At 48.1% G+C, this 5,953-nt stretch overlaps 1 pseudogene; it reads left to right on the forward strand.

Moving 5' to 3' along the window:
- Positions 1-644: 644 nt before the first annotated feature.
- LOC142850944 (cytochrome c oxidase subunit 6A1, mitochondrial pseudogene) lies at positions 645-1,112 on the forward strand (annotated as a pseudogene).
- Positions 1,113-5,953: the final 4,841 nt, after the last annotated feature.

Below are 5,953 nucleotides of genomic sequence, written 5' to 3' on the forward strand. Positions count from 1 at the left end.
TGGGTGTGTCCGATACCCTGGAGCTAGAGGTAATGTGGGTGCTGGGAACTGAACTCAGGTCCTCTGGAAGAGCAGCAAGCACTCCTGCCTGCCAAACACTCCCACCAGCTCTGTGTTTGTATTTTGAATTAGGGTCTAGCTGAGTGGCTTCTTGTCTCAGCTTCCAAAATATTGACATTACAGGCATTTGCCACCATGTCCAACCCATAATGGATTAGTTAATGTATCAACTAATCAATTAATTTATTTAATGATAAGGTCTTTGTCTCCTCTGACCTCAAATTATGTAGTAGTTGAGGATGATCCTGAAGACAGGATGATCCTCCTGCCCCTACCTCCTGAGTGCTGGGATTTCAAGCACAGATTATTAAGCTTGGTGTATGTGGTGCTGGGGACCTAGGGATGCGACCCAGGGCTTGGTGCATGCTGAGCAAGCACTCTCCTGCCTGAGTTCAGTGCCCAGCTATGAACTGTATGTATGTATGTATGTATGTATGTATGTATGTATGTATGTGTGTGTATTTTTGAGACAGGGTTTCTCTGTGTAGCTCAGGCTGTCCTGGAACTCGCTCTATAGATCAGGCTGGCCTTGAACTCAGAGGTCTGTCTGGCTCTGCTTCACAAGAACTGTGATTAAAGGTAGGTCCAAGATGGTGTCGTCGGTGTTCGGGTCTCGGGTGTCGGGGCTGCAGGGCCGGGCCCTCCCACGGGTGGGGCGGCCCATGTCGAGTGGCGCCCATGGCGAGGAGGGTTCAGCACGGGGAGCACGAGAGACCCGAGTTCGTCGCCTACCCTCATCTCCGCATCAGGACCAAGCCCTTCCCCTGGAGAGATGGTAACCATACCCTCTTCCACAACCCTCATGTGAACCCACTTCCGACTGGCTATGAAGATGAGTAAAGAGAACCTGGACCTTCCCCCAGGCAGCAAGGGACCACAGCACTGGTTTGGACCATTACTTTGTGGACCATGAAAGCGCATGGGGCGCTAAGCTCATCTTTCCTTTTATCCTACGGTGACCATTACACTGATCTTCCATCCCTTTGCTTACAAGAGGAGATGGCCCTAAATAAATAACTTAAAGTTACCTTGTTCATGAAAAAAAAAAAGAACTGTGATTAAAGACATGCGCCACCACACCTGGCCCAGCTATGAATTTTTAACTAGCGTTCAGAGAGCGATTTCATAAGAACAGCAGCAAGTTTCCAGGAAAATGAAACAGAAGCCCAGGGACTTCCCGCAGAGGTCCGCCCCCTTCTGAATCCCTGCAGTGTGGCAAAACCGTCTCTAGTCCATTGCTGTCACTCGCTGAAGTTCGTGGGGTGTATCTCTTGGTCTGTGCATCCTGTGGGTTTCGTAGATGAACGCTCTCCTGCGTCTAGCGTTATGCTTTGTGACGCACGGTCTCACGACCCTTTAAAAGGTGCCTGTGCTTTTCAGTTCATCTTCCTGCCCATCTTGGGGTTTAGTTTTTGTTTCTGTTTTGAATCCCACAAGGAAAAATGCCAGGGAGGGATCAGACCATCTTATTGCCTTATTATAAACCTTCCAGACTTCCGTAAAGCTTAGAGAGGACCAACGTAGGGCTGGTGAGATGTCTCGGAAGTGGAGTACACCGACGACTGCCTACAGCCATCTGTAACTGAAGTTCCAAGGGATCCATCGCCCCCTTCTGGTCTCCATGGGTACTGTGTGTACGTGACGTACAGGCATACATCCAGGCAAAACACAGAAGACATAAAATAATATTATCAAAAAAGGACTGACATAAAGATCACCGGTAGACCTTCCATTAGAGCCAGCAGTTGTCGGCTGGGGATGTAGCTCGGTGACAGAGCACGTACCCAGTGTGAGACCCTGTTCAATCCCCAGCCCAGGGGAGTCCCAGGTAGCACAGGCTGACCTTGGATTCACTCCGTAGTATTGGCTGACCTACACTTCCTTACCCTCAGGGCTCCACCTTCCAAGTGCTGGGATTGGAAGTGTGTGCCACCAAGGCTAGTTTGTGTGGTGCTAAGGATAGAACCTGGGACTTTGTGCACATAAGCAAGCACTCTGCCAACTGAACTACATTCTCAGCCAAGACCTACCGATCTTGAGGCTAGGCAGATAGCTAACATTTGCCACTTTCACTCCCTACGATTTGTTTATTTTACTTTATTCATTTCTCAGAATCTTGTAACTGGAGGTTCCTCTCCTGCCCATCAGTTCCCGAATAACCACTCTGAGGTTTAATATTAATTACAAACTGTTTGGTCTCTTAGCTGAGTCTTATTATTAACTAGCTCTTACAACTTAAATTAACCACTTCTATTAGGCTATATTTTACCATGAGGCTCCGGCTTGTTACCTCACTCTCTGGTGGCTGCTGGTGTCTCCTCGCCTCCATCTTTTCTTCCTCCTTTATCTTTGCTTGGATTTCCTGCATGGCTCTATTCTGCCTGGCTATTGGCCAAATCAGCTTCTTTATTAACCAATGGTAATAAGACATTTGCAGCATACAGAGGGGCATCCTACATTAGACTCTTTTGAAAATAAGCTATAGACATTGTGGACACATGATTTTTTTTTTTTTGGTTTTTTTCAAGACAGGGTTTCTCTGTGGTTTTGGAGCCTGTCCTGGAACTAGCTCTTGTAGACCAGGCTGGTCTCGAACACACAGAGATCCGCCTGCCTCTGCCTCCCGAGTGCTGGGATTAAAGGCGTGCGCCACCACCGCCCGGCCTGGACACATGATTTGTAAATACTTGGCAAGCACCCTGGAGTAATGCCTACCTCAGAAATAGTCTCCAGATCACAGCTGCAACCACCTCAAGAGTTGATGAAGGACTCCACACTCTAACGTCCAGTCCACAGTCAAACATCCTTAGTTGCCTCAATAATTTTTAAAAATGTATTTATTTTTATTTTAAGTACATTGGTGTTTTGCCTGCATGCATATCTAGTTACAGACAGTTGTGAACTGCCATGTGAGTGCTGGGAATTGAACCCAGGTCTTCTGGAAGAGCATCCAGTTTTTTTTTTTTAACCACTAAGCCATCTCTCCAGCCCTCTCATTTTCTTTCTTCTCTGTCTTTGTCTTTTTTCTCTCTCTCTGTGACACTGGCTGTCTTCATCTATTGTTGTCCACCGTTTGTTTGCTTGTTTGTTTGAGACAGGAGCTCTCTCTGAATCCGGAACTCACCAATTAGCCAGACTAGCTGGCCCGAGAACCCTTGGGATCTCAGCATTGGGAGCTCAGCACTGGGATCCCAGGTACAGCGGTAACACACAGCTTTTCATGTGTGTGCTGGGGAATCTGAACTCAGGTTCTCATGGCTGCTATCAAGCATTCTGGCTCCCTGAGTAGTCTCCCCCAACCCCACTCCCCAGACACACACACACACACACACACTCTCTCTCTCTCTTCTTGGGATCTCAGCATTGGGATCCCAGGTACAGCGGGAACTCAGATTCTCATGGGTGCTATCAAGCATTCTGGCTGAGTAGTCTCCCATTCCCCAGACTCTCTCTCTCTCTCTTTTTAAAAGAGAGTCCTACTGTCCTGTCCTAGTTGAGCTTGAACACCGGCTCCCACACTCCCAAGTCTGAGGTACCCGAGGCCTCTTGTATGCTAGGCAAGTGTTCTACCACTGTATCTCATTGTAGTCCAGTCAGTCATTGACTTCAAAAAATTTGTGTCAAGCCAGGTGGTGGTAGCACATGCCTTCAATCCCAGCACTCAGGAGGCAGAGGCAGAGGCAGGTGGATCTCTGTGAGTTCGAGACCAGCTTGGTCTACAAGAGTTAGTTCCAGGCAGGAAAGGTTCCAAAGCTACAGTGAAAACCCTGTCTCAAAAAAACAAACAAAAAAATTGTGTCAAGTCTATAGTAACACAGATGTAACCGTTTTTGCCATTGTAAAAGTACAGTTTGGTGGCAATGGATGTACATCATGTACAATTGTGGCTCCCTCCCCTTCCTTCCTGCAGAACTAAAACTCCAACCTCCTGGAGGAGTGGAAGAACATTGACTCCCTCCCGCCCCCACACACACACAGATAGGTCTTAGTATGCAGCCCTGGCTGGCCTTAGATTCACAGAGATCTACCTGCCTCTGCCTCCTAAGTGCTGGGATTAAACGATAGCTCTGTACTTTGATTTTTCTGCCAAGGTGCTGAAGTTGACAGTTTCCAGGATGTTCTGATTCACTTTAAGATCTAGTCTCAATTCCAGCCACAAAGCTAGTTTATTAACCAGCACCATGGATGTCTCAGGTGACCAAAAGCTGTGCAAAAGGAAGTCAGATGAAGTCCAGTGGTGAAACCCAGTACATTTTGCAAAGGTCAGAGTCTTAGCGGGTGTGCTGGTTTGGAAGAAAATGGCTCCCATAGTGAGGGACACTATTGGGAGGTGTGGCCTTGATGGAATAGGTGTGGCCTTGTTGAAGGAAGAGTCTCGCTGGTGGGTTTTGAGATCGCCTGTGCTGGGGGGGGGGAGGGGGAGCGGGGAATAAACAAAAGCATGAAGTCTGTCCCTGTGTCTGACTGTGACAACTCAAACTAGAGACAGGATTTAAGGGTTTGAGAATAGAAGCCAAACCAGTGGTACTGCACACCTTTGTCCCAGCTCCTGGGAGGCAGAGGCAGGTGAGTCTCCTGAAGCCAGCCTGACCTACAGAGTTCCAGGACAGCCAGGGCTACACAGAGAAATCCTGCCTCAAAAAATAAAAACCAAAACAAACGAAAGTTTGAAAATGGAGAAGTAGGGAAGTGGGCTAGCAAGATGGCTCAGCAGGTGGAGGTGCTGTTGGCAAGTCTGGTGCCCCGAGTCTGGTTTTCAGGACCCATAAGGTTGAAGGAGAGAACCAATTCACACAGGATGTCCTCTGACATCCAGCGCCCCTCCACACACTGCCATCCCCCACCACACATTTAAATAAATGTTAAAGAAATAAAGAAAAAAGATTTGCTTAAAAATATAGACCATAAATTCACCCAGAAAAAGTCAGAGCAGCCTCTGTTGTGCCCAGCATACCTGCAGACTGCATATGTCCCCCCTGCATAGATAATAGGCTCATGACCTGCACAGGGCCTCTTGGCCAGTGCTGGAGCTTCTGCGGACCACACTGATGAGAACTTGGCTTTCCATACATCTCCTCAGACCCTTGTGATGTGTTAGCTTTTATCCACTGGTTAATCTCCAGTGTGCATCCACCGGGATGTCTACTCGTAAGGACTGGCTCTTGTCATCATGACTGAGGCGGAAAATGTACAACACAGAGGCTTGGGGACATTCACGGTATCCTGCAGTCTTACCATCTTACAGCTCTGTCAGAAGAGTTCTGTCAGCAAGGAAAACCCTCTATGAAGCTGTCCGTCTCCATCACTCCCCCACCCCCCACCCCCACTTAGCCCCAGGAAACCACGAATGGAGCCTTTGTTTCTGTGGGTGCCTCTTCTGGACGTTTCTCACAAATGACAGATACGAGGAGTGACCTTTCATGGCTACTCTCTTCCCTGTAGCATCTTGTTCAGGCTTATTCATGCTGCAGCACATATCAGCACGTTGTTCTTTCTGCAGCGAAGTAATATTGCCTGTCTTAGTTTTGTGTCCTGCAGCTCTGATAAAGAACTCCTACAACAGTACCTTAAAGGAGAAAGGTTCCGGGTTACAGCTGGTCAGCCATGGGAGAGGGGGAATAAAGGCGGCTGGAGCCTGAAGTAGCCGGTTCATTATATCCACAGCCAAGAGCAGAAAGCAAGGAATTAGCGCGTGCACACACACACACACACACACACACACACACACACACACACACACGCTCAGCACTTTAAACAGTCCAGGATCCTTGTTCAGGGGATGGCCCCGCCCACAATGAAGATAATCCACTCACATCAATGAACTTAATCAGACATTCTCAGAGATATCAAGTTGACACTTCGGACTGTCCCACTCCCTCATGGACAGAACTCA

This window comes from Microtus pennsylvanicus, chromosome 5 (assembly GCF_037038515.1).
Source record: "Microtus pennsylvanicus isolate mMicPen1 chromosome 5, mMicPen1.hap1, whole genome shotgun sequence".
In the NCBI taxonomy this organism is placed as follows: Eukaryota; Metazoa; Chordata; class Mammalia; order Rodentia; family Cricetidae; genus Microtus; species Microtus pennsylvanicus.